The following is a 23,935-nucleotide window of genomic DNA, read 5'->3' as shown; positions in this document are numbered from 1 at the left end:
TCTTCCTCGCCCCGAGAGTAAATCAAAATATCATCGATGAAGACTACAACAAAAGTATCAAGGTAGGGCTTGAACACTCTATTCATTAGGTCCATAAAAACCGCCGGCGCATTCATCAACCCAAAACTCATCACCACAAACTCAAAGTGACCATACCTTGTTCGAAAGGCCGTTTTGGGAATATCACACTCTCTCACCTTTAGTTGGTGATAGCCGGACCGAAGGTCAATCTTGGAGAAGTGACTTGCCCCTTGCAATTGATCGAACAAGTCATCTATTCTAGGAATTGGGTACTTGTTCTTAATAGTTACCTTGTTCAATTGCCGGTAGTCTATGCACATGCGAAGCGTCCCATCCTTCTTCCTTACAAATAGCACAGGAGCACCCCACGGTGAAATACTAGGCCTTATGAACCCCTTTTCTAATAAGTCCTTTAATTGTTCCTTCAACTCTTTCAGTTCTACTGGGGCCATCCGATAAGGAGGAATAGAGATAGGTTGGGTGTCGGGGAGGAGATCGATACCAAAATCAACTTCCCTTTCGGAAGGGACACCGGGAAGGTCATCAGGAAAGACATCGGGGAACTCATTGACTATGAGAACCAACTCAAGAGGAGGACTTTCAGAGTCGACATCCCTCACCCTCACAATGTGGTAAATACAACCCTTAGAAATCATCTTTCGAGCCTTAAGATAAGAAATGAACCTACCCTTCACCACCGAATCATGACCCTCCCATTCAATAACGGACTCCTTAGGAAATTGGAACTTGACTCGACGAGTCCTACAATCTATGGAAGCATAAGATGCATGTAACCAATCCATCCCAAGGATGACATCGAAATCTATCATATCAAGCTCAATGAGATCACAAGGAATAACTTTATGAAAAACAGACACGGGACAACCCCTATAGACCTTCCTAGCAATAACCGATTCACCCACGGGGGTAGACACCAAATAAGGCTCTAATAACATTTTGAGTGACACATCAAACCTATTTGCTAAGAATGGGGTAACAAATGACAAGTTTGCACCGGGATGCAACAATGCATATACATCAAAAATAAAGACCTTTAACATACCAGTAACAATATTTGGGGCCACCTCAACTCCTTGCCTCCCTTGCAATGCATAGAAACGATTGGTGCGTTGGCCACTTTCTTGAGCTTGTTGGTCATGAGTAACTTGGCCTTGAGGCCTACCACCACCACCACTTCTATAATCCCAAGCATGATGACCCGGCTTGCCGCATTTAAAGCACGCATTTGAGCCCGCCAAGCACTCCCCTTTGTGGGCCTTCCCACACTTCCCACATGAGGGAAAAGCTTGGGTACCAATATTGTCTCTTGGGGTCATTAAGTTAGGACCCTTGTCTTTGTTGAATTTGGGAGTGGGGGCATTTGTAGAACCTTGCCCCAAGAATCGTTGACTGCCTTGGTCCTTGCTAATGCCACCATGACCAGACCTTTGAGGGTTGAACCCTCCACTATCCACTCTAACCCTTTTGAACCCTCTAGACCTTTCCCTCAACTTTTCTTCTTTGATTTGTTCGGCATAAGTCATTAACCGGGAGATGTCCATCTCCTTGACCAACATGGCCGTTTTGCACTCTTTGGACACCAAGCTTGAAACACCGGAAACAAACTTACTCATCCTTGCGCGGGAGTCGGAGACCATGAAGGGAGCATATTTGGACAACCTTGTAAATTTGAGGGCATATTCCCTCACACTCATGCTTCCTTGTCGGAGGTTGATGAACTCTTGGACCTTGGCCTCCCTCAACTCCAATGGAAAGAAACGGTCTAAGAAAGCACCTTTGAACTCTTCCCATTCAATCGGCCCAACTTCCTCACCCCTCTCAACAACCCATTGCTCGTACCACACTCGAGCCACACCCTTGAGTTGATAGGCCACTAGCTTGGCCTTTTCATTTGATGGCACATCCAAGATTGCCACAATCCGATATACCTTCTCAATGAACTCCATAGGGTCCTCATTTATTTTAGAACCATCAAAATCCGGTGGATTCATCCTTTGAAACTCCCGAATCCTAGTGGACGTATTTTGTACTTGGGGAGGGGGAACACGTTGACGCCCTTGGTTGGCCACAGCTTGAGCCAATAATGTGATGACATTTCGGAACTCGACATGGGACACCCCTTCCTTGTAATGTGGGATATCCGGAACCGGAGGAGGTTGGTTCTCATCGTCAACCCTTGCCCTTCGGGGTGGTACCCTTGCCCTTCGAGGTGGTCTTCCACGAGGCATCATCTAAAGAAACACGAAACAGGTTGTTAGTTATAGGAAAGCTTAGGGCACTCTAAGGCACGACATGAATTTGAAAGAAGTGAAAAACTTTCCTAAACATCTCATAGCCTCCTATTCATAATTGTGGCGCGCTTCACAACCATGAACAAGACCCTATTTAACGCGGTATGTTGGACTCCGAGGACCATTTCAAAACCTCGTGCTCTGATACCAAGTTTGTCACGACCCAAGTCTAGGGCCTAAATGTGACACGGCAAATGAGATACCCGAAGGTACCTCACCCAAGCCTCTTAGCATTTATTAAGCATTTCATTGGTAATGGTAAATAATAATAAGCGAAAATAAAAACATTTATCCATTTATGTCCAAACATACCTCTACTAATAAACTTGGCGGGGGCTAAGACATGTCCCTAGCTCACCCTCAATATAAGTTTCACGAAATGCTTTAAATAAAGTCTTACTATTCCACATAACTAAAGCTTAGAATAAAAGGGATGTTGTTCCCGAAACATGGGAACTCACCACTAGCAAATCTTCAACTAATATGAGTTAGCCACGTGGAGGAGATCGAGGGGCGGCGTCGGTTCCTACATAGTGACATCATGTAGGCAAAAGTATGTGTTAGTACTTTGAATGTACTAAGTATGTGAGTATGCTATGAAATGAAGAACATAAGAGGGACATGAGAAAATCAATATGCATGAGTGAATGCATGCATTGAACATCATTATAGGAAACCTTAAAATATTCATTTTTGTGGGGAAGTGACCATAACCGACATTTAAGACCATGCGAGCTATTACATGGAATCCAACATAACCCCTTACGTTGGCACGGGGAGTCTACTTGTCGGGTAGAACTCCATTCAATTTATATTCATTTATTTAACATTTGGTGGCTACAAGGGCCTAGCCGACAAGGGCTCCTATGGTGGCACATAGTTAATGCAACATGAGACTTTACTTAAGGACCCCTTAGGTCGAGTCCCCATCTACATGCTACATTCGGTGCTAGGTCAAATCCCACGGAATAGCATTTATATATCATAATAACATAAGCATTGTATAATTTAGACATCAAATCATTTTCGGTGGAATAGCTCATTAAACATTTCATTTGATTCAACTATATGAGAATTATCCCTTCACGTTGAATACCTTCATGGGCTAAAAGCCCTTTCATCATCATTCAATCATTTCTCAAGATTCCCTTAATCATGGGCATTTGCTTCATAACTTTCATTTCAACATAAGAAAACTAGGTGGATTCATTTCATATAACTTTCAAATACATTTAACGAATACTTGTATGCATGAGAGTGATATGAATGCATCTAATCAAACATCTTAAAATAACCCACTATATGCACTTTAAAACTACTTTCAAACCTTCATATAAGTACCTTGATAAACTATCCATTTCATGTAAATATGAATCAACATAAGTCAATATAGGTAATAAATTTCAAATATTCAAGAATTTATACATTTGAAATCGTAGTATGAAAATCCCTAAAAACTCATCACTTGAAATTAAGAGTCAACATATCCATTTAAACATAATAAGCTTCAAGTATACCATAATATATGCATTTTGAATCATTATATAAAATACCATAAGATTTCATCATTTAGAATTTATATACAAAGTTGAGAAAAACATTTGGGCTCCATGGGTGGAAGAACCCATGGATGAAAACCCACATACCTTGGGGACATAAAATCTCTATGAGAACTTGAGGAAGAATTGAGACTTGAATGTCTTGAATTGGAAACCCTAACCTTGCCTTGAAGCTCTTGGGAGAGTTTGAGAGGAGAGGAGTTTAGTATATTGAGTCTAATTGTGAGAAAAATGAGAGAGTTAGAAGGTTTAGGATCTTTAGATAGGGTCAATTTAGTCCCCAAAACGACCTCACTTTGGTTTGAAACAAAAAGAGACTAAAATGACCTTAAAATCTGGAAAACGAGCCAAAAACCCTGCTGGCGCGATAGCTGGCGCGCCGCGCCAGCACCCAAACTACTGAGGTTAGTTTCGGGCGCTATAGTGGCGCGGGGCGCCACTGCAGCGCCAGGCCAAAAATTTCTGCAGTGATAGTTTGTCGTAAAATGGTCATAACGTTTGACTCCAAACTCCAAAAATTGCAATCTTGGTGGCGTTGGAAAAAAGACTCAAAGACCTTTAATTTGATAGGTCATTATCCACCCAATTCGCTATATTCCAGTAGATATGGTCGTTTGAAGTTGACTCTTATACAAACTCATTCGGAAAATTAGCCAAGACGAATTCTTTGGACTTGGCTTGGTTTTAGGGATCCCTTATGACCCTAAATCACATCTAATACCCTTCAATTACTTAGTAATTGATGTTAACTTATATATACAACTAGAATTCATCGAGTTCGATCCTATATGCCTATGAGAAATGGTTCGGGTCTTGGCGTAGAAATTTTTTGGGGTGTTATAATAAACCTAGATTAGATCTATCATCTCATGACTACTACTCACTTCTATTCAACACCTATATTAGTTCTTTGCTAACACAAAGACACCTCAATATAAAACTCCTCATGGCTCAAGTGTATTCTAACTCATCCTAATTAACAACTCTTCCTCTACCTCCTATCATGAAAGTTAGACGATACTTACTAATCTTTAGTTAAAACCAAAAGGGACTTTACTTCTAACTCCATCACCTACCTTATAGTTACATGTCTCAACCAACCACCATTCTCACTATTTGGTTCCTACTCCTCTAACTCCATCTTTCTAGCTCTTGAAAAATTCTACCAAGTATAGCTTATAATACCTCAAATCATATTTCATCGGATGGTGACACTAATCATTTAGAGACATAACTTCCCTCTCAAATATAATATCTAAAGCAAGGTTTCAGGAAGAGAGTTTCAGAGTACATCTTTCTTTGCTACAATGCACGATTCAAGTGAATAATAGTGCATTCTTTCGAATCAATATACTTAAGCATATTAATATGCTCCTCTAGATCCTGGTGTCATCTCTTTACTCTCTGAATACTTTATCTATAGGTAACTCATCAATAAGAATATGAACTTTACTATTCCAACCACCTTGACTATTAGAGGTAGTCAAACGGATTTGAGCAACGCACAAATTAGAAGGGAACTTTTATAGAGTTAAACTCTATCGCACGAACTCAGAATATGAAAGAAGTGAAATAATTCTTAATGTCCTACAGTCTCCTAATTATAAATGTGGCGCACAACACATCCATAAGAAATACTATATTGAACATGACTTCATAGACTTCCTAGAACTTTTGAACTTTATGCTTTGATGCCAAGTTTGCCACGCTCCGAGAGGGTACCTTAGGCATGACTGGCACTCAGAGACTATTGTTAGTCCCCAAGCGAACCACTTAGCCCGTTCACACATTCATTCAATCAACATTCTATTAGTGAAAAACTTAACTCATCAAGATATTCAAATATATAACTTTTAGAATAAGACCAAAGGCCAATAATCTATCTAATACAATCAACAAGACTAGTATGAATGAAACTAGCCAAAAGATAATATTCAATCAATAATTTAGTCTATAAACCCTCTATCAACTGTCTAAATGGTGCAATGACAGGTTCATGGCTACTTCAAATCAAAATGAAAAGGTTAAACTTGAAGCAGGAATAACATAAGTGGTATCCTCTAAATATGAGGGAGGACTCATTAATCAGCTAAATGTGAACAGATCCTCAATAGTCAAGAACTCAATCAGGATGTCATAAGTCTAAAGCAAGAGTAGGGTTTATACAGAGACCAATCATATACAATCCAATCAAATCAAATCAAATCAGAGTACTATCAAGTCCTATATGGTAGTTTCTCTTATCCGACAATAATCACTTATGAGCTAGTGATTGTACAACAAGCTCGTTGTTGTTGCCACAACCATCCAATACCTTGCCAGGGTAAAGGACAAATCTACCAATATGGATCCACAATCAATCAAGTCCTATATTTTTAGGATAATAAAAATGGGGAAACATCTAACTTTAACGGTTTGATCCTTTCCTACGTTTGGCGATGTAGTTATTAAGTTCCAGTTATTACTTACTCTTACCCAATTTGGTGTCCAATACTTCTTCCAATACTCAATGCTAATAGGACAATCAATCTCAACCAACCAATCAATAAGTCTTATATGTACTCTTATCAGTTCTATCCAATCAATCCTTTCAACCAATCAATCTTCCAGTCATTCCCAATCATTTATTTAAGAGTAGTTGGGACAATCATTTATGATAACATTCAGTTGAGACCATTCAATTGGGTTCAATTATAAAAATGAAAAGGACTATCAAGTTTCATCAAGACTATCATTATGCTCACATCCCAATCACAATCATACATTCACAAGTTCAAGTCTCTAGACTCATTCCTTAGGAATATACATCTAATATTAGTCAAAATACTATTAGGGTTTATGAAATAAATAGCTTAGATCATTGTTTCAAGAAATAAGTTCGTAGAAAAACATCAATTATGCAATATTATGTAAAATGTGTTAAATTTAAGGAAAATTCTCAAGAAACACAATCATGGGGACTCAAATCATTTACAAATCAACCTATCACAATCATGGGGCAAATGAAAGACGAGGTTCATGTTTTAGTTTAGTCTTATATACATAGGATGAAGACAAACAATCAAACTGGCAAGATTCTAGATTGAAATCCTTGAACCCTAACATTTTCTGCTCTCCTTAGCCCTAGTTTCTTTTGTTTGAATGTATTAAAAGTCTAAGGAATGGGTTTAGAAACCCTTATAAGGTTGAAAACAGCCTATATCAGTCATGGGTTAAGTATATGAGGGGTGGAGGAAAGATCGGAATACCCCTCAATGAAACTGAAAAATGTACGAAAAAATATACACATAAATAGCATTCGTCAAATGTGATTTACGTACAAAAGTTGCGCAACACATAAAACGCACTTGTCAAATACGTTTTATGAACAAAGTGAGAAAATGAACTAGGTGGGGGCAGGTCCGCGACGCGGACCTGTCGCGTACTCTTTTGGTTAGGCTAGTTTTGCCCCAAAAAATTATATTTTGATCTGGTTGCCCTAAAATTCAATCGAGACCACTTTTTCACATCATTTTTCTCCCTGGTAGATATTCCTGTCTCGTATTGATCAAAAAGTTAAGGATGGTAAATTGTGCGAGCGTTCTTTCATCTAGGGGTATTTTGATAATTTTATCATGTGTAACACTAACGCCCTGAATTCCCCCCAATCTCGAGTTAATTTATAATGATATTTGGGTTCATGATTTAATATTTATAAATTTCTAATAGAATTTTTGATTTATATATTGGATATATAGGATATGAACAAAAGTTACTAGACTCCCAAAATCTCATACCTAAAGCTTTGCCTCTGCCCCTTCAAAAACTGTATAGTTATCTTTGTAGTGTGGAGAAGTTATTTTCAATATACTCTTGACCCAAAATTAAATTTAAAAAATATGTATTTAAATACATAACATGCATATATTGACCTAATACAAATATTCAGTATAAATAAGTTTTTACAGATACGAAAGAAGAGAGGGCAAATGGCATTATAACAAAAGGAAATAAAAGACATAAATCCAAGTTTTATGCATTGATGATCTCAAATAGAACTCTGATGAACTCGTGAAATATTACAATGATTTATCTAATTTAATTTAAAAATAAAAAAGAATTATTAAAGGATACAACAAATTGTGACAATGACAATGCACATGGATGAGGTATTTGCTCAAACAAAAAGCAGAGAACATGTCTAACTTAATTTATTCCCACAAGCTGTTTCGATTTTCTCTATCATCACGTTAAACTCGTATTTTAATTAACTATAATCATCAGATTGGAATTATCATTAATTAACCCATACAATTTAAATTCTACGCCGTTAGATTTCGTAATGATTGCATCATTTTATACGTCCTAAGTTTGTCTTAATCTCCTAATCCAACATTAAACATTGTACTTATATGTGTGAGGATTTTTTCCTGATTTCTTTTATGCTTCTTCGTTATTTGTCTATTTCTTTTTTTTTTTTGGAAAAAAAAGTTTCAGAATTCTATAAATTAAAAATCTTTCATGCAAATACAACAAACACAAATATCATTCACAATATAATTGTTAAAAAAAATAATTATTTAAGAGAAAATTATTTTCTCTAAAATTCTTGTTTTTTTCTGTTGTATTAGTTTTATCATATCTAGATCGATCAATTGATTGAATCATATTAAAGTATTATATCTCTTTTAATATACTTTTATCTTTATTATCTGATTTGTTACCATTTAAGGTTTGTTTTGTAATTTCTATTATATTTTTATAATTAAAAATAATTTAATTTTAATTTTTTTATTTTTATCATAAATGAAATAATTTATTCCTGCACCACTATCTAATATCATTTTTACATTATTGGCTACGAAGCAACCAAAGGTACTGTTGCATTTAAAAATGTTTACATTAAATTAATTGATAAATTAAAACTTCTTAATTTGTGTATTATTATTAGTTCATCGAACTCCACATGCAATGTATCTAGCAGTCCTCAACATGGATAATCAAATGGCATACACACACATCATACATTTATTAAAATGGAGTTTTTAATTAGTAAGTTGTTGTGTCTTATTTCAGTTAATAGTTGTAAGTTTTGACTAACAGTTTGATTTTTTTGAACAAGTACGCAACCTAGATTTTAGGACATTATTTTTATATTATCTATAAATTCAGTTAATTGTTATTTTGACATTTTTGGAGAATTTGTTTTTGGCGTAGTAAGTTGCTTTCCTTTTTTCCCTTAAATAGTAGACCGGATAATAGGTAAAGGCACAATTAAATAAGTGGAAGATCAAAGAACAATTATAAATTGAATCGGCGGAAGATATAATATTGTATGTACATCTTATTTCTATTTTATAATATAAAAAGATTATTTTTGATAAATGTATCATGCGTTTGTGACGTCAAATATGACTTTTTGGTAAGAATATAACAGATCTTATGAGGTAACGCGAAGAAAAGGAGAAGATGTTTAATTTTTATTACTAAGATATTTAGAATAATAACTTTGGAGAACTTGGTAGGAATAAAAAGTTTTAAAGAATATTTTTAAAATAAGAAATTTAAAATCAATAAAGAAAATAGAATTTGAAACGGATCTAAAATAGTATAGAAAATATTTTTTTCAAAAAAGAAAATTGAGCTCACTGAATGCACAGTGTGTCGTCCTTGAGAAAATTATTTCCCTTAAGTATCGTAGTTAATAGAATATATCTTTCTAGGATAGAACGATTTTACTCATCGGTGTATTGAACCACTCAACATCAGTAAAGTACACTAGAATTTATTTGTGCAGAAAAAGAAGAAGTTCAGAAAATTCGTTGTTAGAAATGAGGGAAAACTCATCACAACCTTTCGAAAAAGTCACAACTCTTAGAAAAAATCATAAATCTTCAAAAAAGTCACAATCCTTCATTTTTCATCTACATCTTTTACTTTATTTTTCATTCACACATTTTAAAACTCAATGTAGCATTTTAATAGCTAGTAGCTCGGTCCATTGCCACATTGAAACACAGTTAAAAATTAGAGTATGTTTGAATATTCTGCTAACAATAGGATTATATATATATGTCCTAAAAATATAACAAATTTTAAATGTGGACGATATTTGAAAGTAAGTACTAAATTACTCAAAGGAAAGAAAATAAATTAGAATGGTTTTGGACATATGCATGAACATGTACAAAGTTTTTTTATATATATAGATAAGAAAAAGGATAAGATATAGTACAACTAGATAGTAGTACCAATGGGGTGAGTCACACATGGCTAAGTGCCTAACCCTATTTCCTAGTCTAAGTGACTAAAAATCTGCTTCATAAAATTAGTCCTAAATATAGATTCGTTAAACAGAAAGAAAAGATTTTTAAATATTCAGATGATCTTAAATTAAAGATATGTAAAATGTATTAAAAATTATAATATCTTTTAATCTTATAATCTTAAACATATTATGAAAAAATTGAAACTAAAAAATTGAAATATTTGAGATCACTGAAAAACCATAATTGAAGTCGGTCCTTCCTGAATTTTTTTTTTAGAAGAAATTCAAAAAAGACCGTTATATATATAAGGAATCAACAAGCTAAATTTACATTTTATTAGTAAAAAGGATAGTTTGATACACAAAATGTCCTACGTTAGTAAAATTTGAGGAAGGACCCTACTTCAAAGGATGTTTTCATTATTAACCAGAAAATTCTGGTGGTTTCATGTATGTTACCAATGTTTGTGTACTTTTGAAAAATAAGTGAATAGTTAAGTAATTTTATTGATATAAAATAAAAAAATGATTTAATAATTAGATAATTTGATTAAATTAAGTGACCCTTTAAGAAATCTACTCCGACTAACCGCTTTACCTGTCCACTTACTTATATTACTAATTAAAGAGAAAAAAAAGCTAAGTGCATAATTAAAGGGCACGTTACTGTCATTAGTGTGGATTAAGGAGTTCTAATTAAGAAAGCTATATTGTCCGGTTTGGCACATGGGGTAATGGGAGTTTGGTACAAAGTCATATGTATACAAATTATTTTATTTTAATTATATATACATGGATAACATAAGAAGGGAAGTCTTGGAGTAACTGATAAAGTTATTGTCATGTAATTAAGAGGTTACAGATTCAAGCCTGAAAACAGCCTCTGACTGGATAACATAAATAATTTTTACATTATTCATAAATTTAACATAATGTATGCATTGGTTTTTTTAAGGTTACTAATCTCGATTGTATGGATTAGAAAAAGTCTATCTTTATATATATATATTAAATTAAAGTTATTATTAGATCAAGTCCAACTTGATCTTTGGCTTCGCCTATGTAATGGCACATGCATTTTGTGTAGTCATCTAAGGTTCAAGGTGTTGGTTGTTGCACCGCCCTGCTTTTGTATGTTTTTTATCTTATTTTCTCTTTTATTTTTTTTATTTTTCATTTGGTGTCTGATATTTATATTAGAATTCGATTAAATTTAAATTTGCTATGAAAAATCTCATAGTAAAAAATAAAACGCTTTCAAATAAAACAAACTCCGTACTAAAAAAAATTCGAACTTGAAATTGCTAGTTACGAATACTTAACATTCCGCCGTAATTATGGTTGGTATTATTTTGATCTCATGTTATATCTAGACTAGACTTTATATTTATGAGCATTGGATGTGGGTCCAAGGAGCACCATTTTTATTTTTGTATCATGTTTTGCTACTTTCTATGATAGGGTCTTCTAGACACTCAAAAGTAAATTGTAGAGTAGGTATGCAACATGCATATGTAGGTGTTTTATCTTTGGAATTTAGTAGAATCACATACTCTCATTTCTCAATATGAATGAATGTTATGATAATTTTCTTTCATAAATGAGATAATTAATAGTTGGATGTTTAAATTTGGGTGTCCACATCACATATAGCATGTGTATCATGAAATTGAAGATGATGACTTATTGGTGAAGTCGTAATTTTTTTCTTTTCTTATTTTTTTTGCTTTTATCACATACTTTGACTTGGTGCAGCAAGTAGAATGGGGTGATTTTCGTTTCGCCATCGCAGTACCAATGTTTGTTGATTCTGATCCAACCTAACCGTAACAAATACAACTATTTTGCCAACATTCGACATATGAAATGGGGTAAATGTGATAATGATAGTGAACATAAATGTGAGCGTTTGGGCATTTTTAGAAGAAAAAAGGGGTGAGTCGGGTTAGATATCGGGTCGAATTCTAAACTACTGTAAAATCTCTATACTTGGGATTGAAAAAAAATATTCATTTATCGAGATTATTAGTTTATCGATAAATGCATAAAATATTTATTTATCGATAAATAAATATTTATTATTTTAGAGAGTATTTTACAGTATGTGCCATAAGAAAGAAAAAAATAATATTTGAATTAAGAATTTCAAAAGTTTAAATCTAGGAATCTAAAAAGTGTAGTCTTTGCATATTTATTATTTAAATCTAGGAAAGCTAAACGAATTTAGTGAAGTTTAATGTTTCTAATTGTATTCATATATATAGAATATGAAGAGATTTTATGTTAACTATAAAAGAAAAAAGCTAGATGTTTAAAAATCATAATCAAAGTATAATGTCTTCTCATCATTTGAAAGGCGTACAAAAATCATCTTTAATCAATAAAATAAGAAACGCAATATGTGAACATAAAAAAGAGAATCCAACTATTAGCCAAAAAGATTTGCAAGCATGGGTGAAACAAAAATTGATTTGATTATTAGTCAATCAACAATATCGCACTCTCAAAAGGTTGGTAGAGTATTTGTCAAATGAGATAAAAATAGCTTAGCCAAGAGGCATAAACCGACAAAATATTCTGATTTAGAGAAAGTTTTGTATGAGTAGTTTCTTCAAATGCAAGAGAAAGTGAACATGTTAGGGAAAATTATCCAAGGAAAAGAAAAAGATCTTTTCCTGAAAATGTATGGTGAAACTAATCCAGAATTCAACTTCTCTTCTAGTTGGTTAAAACGTTTCAAGTCAAGATACGGAATCAAGTCTTATAGACATTTTGGTGAAAGTGGTTCAGTTATCATGGAGAACATTGAAAACGAATTAGCTAGCATACGGTCAAAACTAGATCAGTTTGAATTGAAGAATATTTATAATATGGATGAAACTGGATTATTTTACCGATTGGAAGCTGATCATTCACTTGCTACCAAGCAGCTTGAAGGTCGCAAAAAAGACAAAGAGAGAATTACTCTTGCTCTTTGTTGCAATGGTGATAGATTTGACAAAGTACCATTGTGGATTATTGGTAAGTTTGCAAATCCTAGATGCTTTAAAAATGTGAACATGAACAATCTTAATTGCATATATAGATCCAAAAAGAAAGGTTGGATGACTGCCTTGCTTTTTCAAGAATATGTTGGTTGGTTTGATAAGAGAATGAATGGCAGGAAGGTTTTGTAAATAGTAGACAATTGCCCTGCTTATCCAAAGATAGTTGAAGGCCTAAGAAATGTAGAATTGTTTTTTTTTACCTCCTAACACAACGTCTAGGATTCAACTATGTGATGCTGGAATTATTCGAGCATTCAAAGCTCATTATCGTCGTCGTCTTTATTTCAGCATCCTACAAGGCCTTGAGGTTGAAGCATCAAATACTGAAAAAAATAATATTTTGAATGCTATTAATTTTGCTAACTTGGCTTGGAATTTTGATGTGAAAGAAATAACAATTGCAAATTAATTTTGGCATTGCAAGATTCGGTCAGAAGAAAACAATGTTTCTGAACCACAAATTGGTGAATTAGATGAAGGTATCCAAGAAGTTGGTGAATTAGATGAAGGTATCCAAGAATTAAACGATGTCATTTTTAATTTAGCCTACAGAAATGTGATGGATGTTGAACATCTTTTGAACTAACCTAACGAGAATGATACAGTTATGGGATCACCTACACCGGAAGAGATTATTCAATCTGTAATGAATAATGATGATGAGAATAATCCTGAACAAGATGATAGTAACATTGTCCCACATGTATCTTCAAAAGAGGCATTTCAAGCAATGACTACATTGTCAAACTATTTGGTATAAAACGAACAAAATATTCCAAAAATTGTGTTCGCTCTTTAAAAAGTTAAGAATAAGATTAATTTTAGTTTTGGTGGAAAGAAAAAACAATCAACTATAGATTCATATTTTAAAAAGAAATAGTTATTATTCTAGTATTATTAACTAATTATATATATATATATATATAAATTCTTGATGTATTCTAGTAATTATTACTTTATATTTTTTCTGATCCTTTAATATTTTATTTTTAATTATTATCTAATGCATTTAGCGAGATTATTACTTTAATATAACTGGCTCAAGTCAGGATCGGAGAAAAATATTCATTTAGCGAGATTATTACTTTATCGAATATTACTTTATCGAGGTTTTACTGTAATTCGAATTCTCAATTTAGTGTTTTGACTATTTTTTTCTTGAAATCAAATTTTCCCCATCATTAAATTTCATCGGAAAATATAAATCCGATATAGATGACTATTGAAGCTAATTAAGTAATGTAAAGTAACTATTAAAAGACAGCAAAAAGAGACTTTAATAGTCAATTCTGTTTTGAAAATGGATGAGTGGATGTTCCACTAGGCATGTTTTGAAAATGGATGAGTGAATGTTCCACTAGGGCAAGTTGCCCACCATCCATTCCTTTTCCTGTTATAAATTGACATTCTGTGGCAATGAAAATGAGACATACGAACACTGCAATTTGCACTCTCTCACCCTTTCTCAATCTGCTCCTTTCTATTTTCTCTTACTCTCTTCTTCTTATTTTGCTAGGTTCCAAATATTTTATTATATGTTGTCAGCACGAATCTCTAATTTTTTTTTCCAGAAAATTAATTTCTATATCAGTTATATCTACTGAAGAAATTTAATTTTAGTTGTCGTTGTTATTTTTAAATTAATTTCCATCATGTCAAACTTTTCAAAATTGAAGTTTGTGACACTTGATATTTCTGGCAAAAATTATTTGTAATGGGTACTTGATGCTAAAATCCACCTTACCACTAAGGGTTTTGGTGATGCTATAATCGAAGAAAATAATGCATCAAGTCAGGATAAAATGAAGTCTATGATTTTCCTTCGTCATCATCTAGATGAAAGCTTGAAGGTTTAATACTTGACAGTGAAAAATTTACTTGAATTGTGGAAAGATTTAAAAGGGAGGTATGACCACCTCAGGGCAACGGTACTGTCAAGGGCTCGTTATGAATGGATGCTCTTACGGTTTCAAGATTTTAAAACTATAATTGAGTATAATTCTATTGTATTTAAAATAACTTCTCAATTAAAATTATGTGGAAAAACTATAAATGATAAGGACATGTTGAAAAAGACACTAACTACTTTTCATGTCTCTAATGTGATATTACAGCAGCAATATCGTGAAAAAAAATTTCAAAAATACTCTGAATTGATCTCATGTCTTCTGGTGGTTGAGCAACTTAATGCTCTTTTAATGAAAAATCATGAAGCCCATCCCATTGGAACTGCTCCGTTACCGGAAGCAAATATGGTAGAAGCACATGGCCAGTCTGAAAGAAAATAAAATAAAAATCAAGGCCACAATAATGTGCGTGGACATGGCAATGGTAGAAGATGATATAATAATCGTCGTGGTGATGGTCAACATAAAAGAGAGAACAGTATGAGTTCTCAAAGTGGTCCTTCAAGAAGTAATTATCATTGTTGTGCCATTAAAGACCACTGGAAAAATAAATATCGGACACCTAAGCATTTTGTAAGGCTTTATCAAAATTCCTTCAAAAAAAAGGAAAATAGAGGTGGTGCCCCTTCTTCTAATGCTTGGATAGAGTAACATTTGACATTTGAAAATAATGTTGAGGCAAGACATTCGCATAATGATAATATTGAAGCAAATCTAGTTTTGAAGGATGACGATTTTAATGACCTCAATGATAGTACTCATTTGGAGGTTGAAGATTTTTTTAGGGATTATAATTGATGTTTAATTTCATTATATGATTTACAATATATTGTCAATTTTATGTACTTTTGATTATCATGTTTTTACGCTTATCTATTTAAAAGAAAAGAAGAAAAAATGACTTATGTTTTTTTAGAAATATTGTTTCTTATTTTATCTCTTATAATGTATTTTTATTTTATGAAGATAAATAAATTTCTCAGTCTTCAATTGGATCCAAGATGAGTAATGTAGATATGTGCCTTTTGGATAGTGTCACAACTCATACGATATTATAAGAAAAGAAATATTTCTGTTATTTGATAGATTGGAATTCATTATCACTATCTCATTTAGATCCTCGAACAAATCAATGTGAGCAAAAAGTTCAAAAGATGATTTATTTGCAGAATATTGCAAATCAACTGCCGGATGCATTTACTAACCTTCCATAGGTTACTAAATCACCTATCTCAGCTGCTAATGCTCAAGTTCGAGTTGATGTCCCAGTAGGATAAATTATTCAGGTAAATGAATCTAGGCCACGCATAAAATGTGGAAGACCAATTGATTCCAAAGATAAAAATCCTCAAAAAAATAAAGGAATAAATGATCAAGATTATTATAATTTGGAGGCAATTGCTCAAGAAAAGCCTAAAGACACAAAAAATGGTGATACCATTGAGGAGGTCCAAGTACCTGAAAATAATGAGAATGAAGAAATCTCAATAAGTTATGTCTCGACAAAAAAATGGTGAAACCGAAATGATATTGTGGTCGATAATATTTTTTCTTATAATGTTGTCATTGAAATAATGCAACAAAATAAGGATCTAGAATCAAAATCTATCGATGATTGTATACAGAGAAATGATTGGACAAAAGGGAAGGATGCAATTCAAGCAGAGTTAACTTCACTTGAAAATTATAAAGTTTTCGGATTAATAATCCGAACACCTGAAGGTGTCAAGCCAGTAGGGTACAAATAAATTTTTGTGCATAAACAAAATGAAAAAGGTGAAGTCATAATATATAAAGCACAACTTGTAGCCCAAGGTTTTTCACAAAGGTCTGACATTGACTATATGAAAACATATTCCCCTGTGGTGGATGCAATTACCTTCAGGTATCTAATGAATTTGACAGTTCTTGAAAAGCTTAAAATGCACCTAATGGACGTGGTCACTGCCTATTTATATGGATCATTGGACCACAATATTTTTATAAAAACTCCCGAACGGTTCAAATTGTCTGAAGCATATAAGGATTCTCGAGAAACTTGTTCAATAAAGCTTCAGAAATCCTTATAGGGTTGAAACAACCAGGGCGCATGTGGTACAATCGTCTTAGCGAATATTTGCTAAAATAAAGATATAAAAATAATTCAATTTACCCTTGTGTCTTTATGAAAAGGTCTGGATCTGAATTTGTTATAATAGCAGTATATGTTGATGATTTGAATATTATTGGAACTCCAAAAGAACTTCCAAAGGCAGTAAAATATCTGAAAAAGGAGTTTAAAATGAAAGACCTCAAAAAGACAAAATTTATTTTGGTCTACAAATTAAACATTTTATAAATGAGATATTTGTACATCAGTCAACATATACTGAAAATATTTTAAAGAGATTTTATATGGATAAAGCACATCCATTGAGTACCCCAATGGTTGTGAGATCTCTTGATATTAATACAGATCCGTTTTGACCTAATAAAAATAATGAAGAGGTTATTGGTACTGAAATACCATAACTTAGTGCAATTGGTGCATTAATGTATCTTGCCAATAATTTTAGACCAGATATAGCTTTCTCTGTAAGCTTGTTATCAAGATTTAGTTCTTCTCCAACACGAATACACTGGAATGGAATTACGCATATATTCAGATACCTCCGAAGGACCATTGATATGAGATTATTTTACTCAAATGAATTCACGTCACAATTGATTGGTTACGCAGATGCAGGGTATTTGTCTGATCCCCATAAAGGTCGATCGTAGACAGACTATTTATTTACATGTAGTGGTATAGCTATATCATGGCGTTCAATAAAGCAAACTATGGTTGTCACTTCCTCAAATCATGCAGAAATAATAGCCATCTATGAAGCAAGTCGAGAATGCGTTTGGTTAAGATCAATAACTCAACACATTCAAGAAACATGTGGCCTTTCTTTGAAAAGAGACGTTCCAACAATATTGTATGAATTTAATGTTGCATGTATAGCTCAACTGAAGGGAGGATAAATCAAAGGAGACAGAACAAAACATATTTCACCAAAATTCTTTTTTAGTCATGATCTTCAAAAGAATGGTGAAATAGATGTCCAACAAGTTCGTTCATGTGACAATTTAGCAGATATGTTTACCAAGGCATTGCCGACTTCAACCTTTGAGAAAATGAGATACAAAATTGGAAGGCGTCGCCTTCGAGATATTAAGTGATGTTTTCATCAGGGAAGGTAAAATACGCGTTGTACTCTTTTTTTCTTAGCCAAGATTTTGTCCCACTTTGTTTTTCTGATAAGGTTTTAATGAGGCAACACTCAAAGTGTATTATCAGATATGTGTACTCTTTTTTCTTTACAAGACTTTTTTCCACTGGATTTTCCTAGTAAGATTTTAATGAGACAAAATATCTATGGGTATTCAGGATAACTTTGTATATTATTTCTTGTAAAGGTTTTTTTTACACATGGACATCTAAGGGGGAGTGTTTTGAAAATGGATGAGTGGATGTTCCACAAGGGAATGTTTTGAAAATGGATGATTGAATGTTCTACCAGGGCAAGTTGTCCACCATCCATTCCTTTTCTTGTTAAAAATTGTCATTCTGTGGCAATGAAAATAAAATATACGAACACTGCAATCTGCACTCTCTCACCCTTTCTCAATCTACTCCTTTTTATTTTCTTTTACTCTCTTCTTCTTATTTTGCTAGGTTCCAAAGATTTTATAATAAATTTCAAATATTAAGTGAGAAACTCACAACTTTTGTGGTGCATGTGCTTCTAACTTAATCAATCAGTTAGCATATTATATGAATGTTTACGTATATATTAGTGATGACCTGTACGTTTTCACAACTAACACTCGATCTGGTCCTTTATTATAGTAAGAACAGTAAAAAATAATAAATAAAGATACAAGTATTTTATGTGGAAACCACCTTACTCAAGGGAGGAAAAATCATGACCTGTCTCACATGATTTCAACAAGATTCCATTATCATCAAGGAGCAACAATGATTGCAAAATCATGCAATCCTAAGGATGGAACTCTTAATCCCTTCCCCCTTACTATGATAACCTGAATCTTCAACCACTAAGCAATACTTATGTTGCCCACTAAACTAATCCCCTCAGATTAATTTAGACTCCAACAACACTCTCTAACTTTAGCCACCAACTCAGATCTCAGAAATAAGAAACGAGCAGTAACTCTACGTACTGCACCCAACATCAACTAACTCTAGTTGACACCTTTAGGCAACTCTACCCAAAATAATACCAAATAAATAGTGAAAAGAAGCTTGACTAAAACATAGATGATTCGACTAACTAACTCCAATTAATCCGACTCAATCTAAAGACTAAAACAAGCAAATGATCCACTATACTTTATAACTTAGAAGTAGATTTACAATATAAGAGCAAAGACACAAACTCAAAATCCAACTAAAGATGTTGCAATGCTAGATCATGTCTCTGTTGAGTATGAGCAGTGTTCTTCCTTGCAATGACTTTTGCTTTGTGTATGGACTTGATTTACAAAAGCTTGGTTTTTCCCATTTTGATTAAACATAATATAGGATGGCCATGTCCTTTTGGAGCAATTCTATTGGCCAAGAAGCCTGCCACACTGGCACATTTCAAGCACTCATAAAAGGCAGTTACTAGGAGTGTACTATTTACAATTGTCACTTTCAATTTGCATAACACGACTCTATCATGGGATCATGTCCCGTACCAGATCCCAATTTGTCAAATCATCAAAACTACAATCTAACAATTAGATCACTATACAAGTTGTTTTGCAAAAAAATTGTCATTCTGCTTAATAATTGAATTTGTGAAAAGAGATTAAAGATATATGAGTGAATCAAAATCGATCAAGTTCATTGATCCTTTTAGGCTGAAACGTCAAGAACGCGATTTCTTACGAACAAAAAATAATGTAGAAAGAAGGAAATGGATAGTACAAGGGGAGGGAGGTTCTAAGGCATCTTTCATGGGGGATGCAAAAATGAGGGAGAACTTGAAATAACTAAAGCTTCTTGAAATTTTTTGATATCTTGTCTTTGATGCCTTCTATTTTCTGAAAAAACCTCTTTTTATAGTTTTAAAAACTGAACTATCACGTCAATGTAAAACGACGACACATTTGGATACTAAAAAGGTTATCTTGTAGCACGTATCTACGTTCTAACTTTTGCTTGAAGCCGATTAATTGGAGCAGACGAGCGTACAGTTCAAGATTGATTGTTAGGCTTATGAGGATATCATGGAAGCTTCTAGTTGTAAGGTGATCTCTCCCGAGTGAGACTTCGCTTGAGCGACCAAATGTGAACTAGCTAGCCTGGCCCGGGTGGATATTCAAAGGTTCATGTGATATATCGGGGAGAGTCTTCTATGTGTTTTTCAGACAGGGGTGGCTCCACGGATCTCGTGGCCAATGGCAAAATCATATTTAGAGGCCCTTAAATTTATTTTATAACATTTGTATACTAAATTATTATTGTTTTACTAAACAATAGATTAATCATTTAAGACAAAGAATAACAAATTTCACATAAAAAATTAGAAAAGTGCACAAACAATAAAGTAGTGAAGTATCGATGTTAAGGTCCGAAACTCAAATTGAAATTTTTATTTGGCTATCATCATAAATAAAAAAAAGAATAAAACGTACATAACTATCTATATGAGTTTTGAGCATGAATATGTCAAAATATATACACCTTCAGATTAAATTTCTGATCAATTTAAATTATATTATTAATTCATTCTATAAAATAGCACTCATTGATGAATATCTAAAATAAATTATAAGAAATTAAATATAAGTTGAATTAAAATGAAAAGAAAACCGGTGCATGAATGCTTTTGTGTTCATGCAGTTTCAAAGAAGATTGAAAAAGGAATTCATTATGTTATCGATGTATTATGTATATAATTTAGTTCTTGTATAAAAAGGATAGGGAAACTTACATAAATATATAATATTAAGAAAATATTTACCATCTATAGCAATAAAAAAATAATTTCACTGAACACTTATAATACATTTATAATACAGTTTTAATACATATTGCAGAGAACTATTTATAAAACATATATAATACAAGTTTTATAGATAGATAATACATTTATCACATACTTTAATAGATTTATAATACAAGTTTTATAGATAGATAATACATTTATCACATACTTTAATACATTTATATTGTATGCATAATTCACTTTTAATACAAGTGTAGATTTATCATAATATTGCTATGTATTGCTATAAATTGTAATAAATAAAAAATATCGCAAAAATCAGTAATTAATTTTTAAAAAGCACTCAATTAAGTAATTTTTCCAAAAGGATAACCATAAAAATTGAAGGGTGAAACAAATATATCAAGTAATGAGTAAAGAAAATTATCATGATTTATAAACTTATTGGTATAAAAAAATCTCAAACAAATAATAATAATAAAATATTGTAACAGTTTTATTTATATAATAATAATAATAATAATAATAATAATAATAATAATAATAATAATAATAATAATAATAATAATAATAATAATAATAATAATAATAATAATAATAATAATAATAATAATAATAATAATAATAATAATAATAATAATAATAATAATAATAATAATAATAATAATAATAATAATAATAATAATAATAATAATAATAATAATAATAATAATAATAATAATAATAATAATAATAATAATAATAATAATAATAATAATAATAATAATAATAATAATAATAATAATAATAATAATAATAATAATAATAATAATAATAATAATAATAATAATAATAATAATAATAATAATAATAATAATAATAATAATAATAATAATAATAATAATAATAATAATAATAATAATAATAATAATAATAATAATAATAATAATAATAATAATAATAATAATAATAATAATAATAATAATAATAATAATAATAATAATAATAATAATAATAATAATAATAATAATAATAATAATAATAATAATAATAATAATAATAATAATAATAATAATAATAATAATAATAATAATAATAATAATAATAATAATAATAATAATAATAATAATAATAATAATAATAATAATAATAATAATAATAATAATAATAATAATAATAATAATAATAATAATAATAATAATAATAATAATAATAATAATAATAATAATAATAATAATAATAATAATAATAATAATAATAATAATAATAATAATAATAATAATAATAATAATAATAATAATAATAATAATAATAATAATAATAATAATAATAATAATAATAATAATAATAATAATAATAATAATAATAATAATAATAATAATAATAATAATAATAATAATAATAATAATAATAATAATAATAATAATAATAATAATAATAATAATAATAATAATAATAATAATAATAATAATAATAATAATAATAATAATAATAATAATAATAATAATAATAATAATAATAATAATAATAATAATAATAATAATAATAATAATAATAATAATAATAATAATAATAATAATAATAATAATAATAATAATAATAATAATAATAATAATAATAATAATAATAATAATAATAATAATAATAATAATAATAATAATAATAATAATAATTTAAGTAAATTTGGGGCTCCAATTTTTTATGGCCTAAGGGAATGGCCTCACTGGGCAAGCCTTAGAGTCACCCTTGTTTCCAGATTGCATGCAATTTCTTAATTCTTGGGCTCATAATGTGTCATTATGTGATTTGCTCTTTTTACTAGATTTGATTTTTTTTTTCCATACGCAAGTATTTGTTATACTAATAACGGGGGAAAATTAAAATATTAATGTCACGACAAAATAATGTGATTTACTCTCATATAGTTCATGATATTCTATAATCTTGAGGCATATCCACATTATGTCAAGTTTACCTAAAACCAATTTTATGCATGTAAAATTTTCATTTGTTGATGAGGTAAGAATGTGAAGTTCGCAAGAAAAAGAGCTAAATGAAATATGAAGTCAACTTTAGTAGTAAATTAGTATGTGTTATTATCACCGTTTTAATTTATATAATGCTCTTTTTTAGTCAGTTTAAAACAGATTGACATTTTTCTATATTTAAAAGTAATATAATTTTAATTTTTTTATTTTATTTCTAGTGAAATAATTTACACAAATATATATATATACATGTTTGGTCAATAATCAATTCATTAAATTGGTCACTCTATAGAATAGGAAAAACTTTTTTAGTGTGGTCAAAGATTGACTCTCTATGTAAAGTGGTCTTATTTTCTATGCGAAATCAACCTATCAGTGTCAACATATGAAATGCGGAATCAAAATTTAAAGTTTATAAATTTTAAATAATTATTAATATGTGAATAGTAAATTAATTTTATAAAATAAATATATAATTTGAATCAAAATTATTAAGTGATTATATTTATAATCGATATTCTTTCACTACAATAAAAATAGTTCTTAGCGGTAATAATTATGCACATTAACAAAAAATATTAAAACTTTTATTGATATTAGTTAATTGTCATTGAATCAGATGTGGTTATAGGCTTTAGCTAGGGACATTTACAAAGAGTGTTAAAATATATGTCGTTAGTAACTGCTTCTAAAAAATATATGTAGCGACAATTATATTATTACCGCTAATTAATTGTTGCTAAAAATCATTTTTGAATATTACTTAATATTTTGGTATTATTAGTACTTAATATTGTGATATTAATAATGTTACGTGAAAAAATAAAATTAAAATTAATTTAAAATGAAAAACATTTTAACTTTTACATGCCCCATGGGAGCAGCTTTTGT

The 23,935-nt window shown here is 30.9% G+C and overlaps 1 pseudogene; it reads left to right on the top strand.

Moving 5' to 3' along the window:
* The first annotated feature begins 12,491 nt into the window (after window positions 1–12,491).
* LOC129903754 (CENP-B homolog protein 2-like) lies at window positions 12,492–13,946 on the top strand (annotated as a pseudogene).
* The last annotated feature ends 9,989 nt before the right edge of the window (window positions 13,947–23,935 follow it).

This window comes from Solanum dulcamara, chromosome 9, assembly GCF_947179165.1.
Source record: "Solanum dulcamara chromosome 9, daSolDulc1.2, whole genome shotgun sequence".
Lineage (NCBI taxonomy): Eukaryota > Viridiplantae > Streptophyta > Magnoliopsida > Solanales > Solanaceae > Solanum > Solanum dulcamara.
Note: the sequence above shows the minus strand (reverse complement) of the source record. Positions and strands in the feature narration are given on the sequence as shown.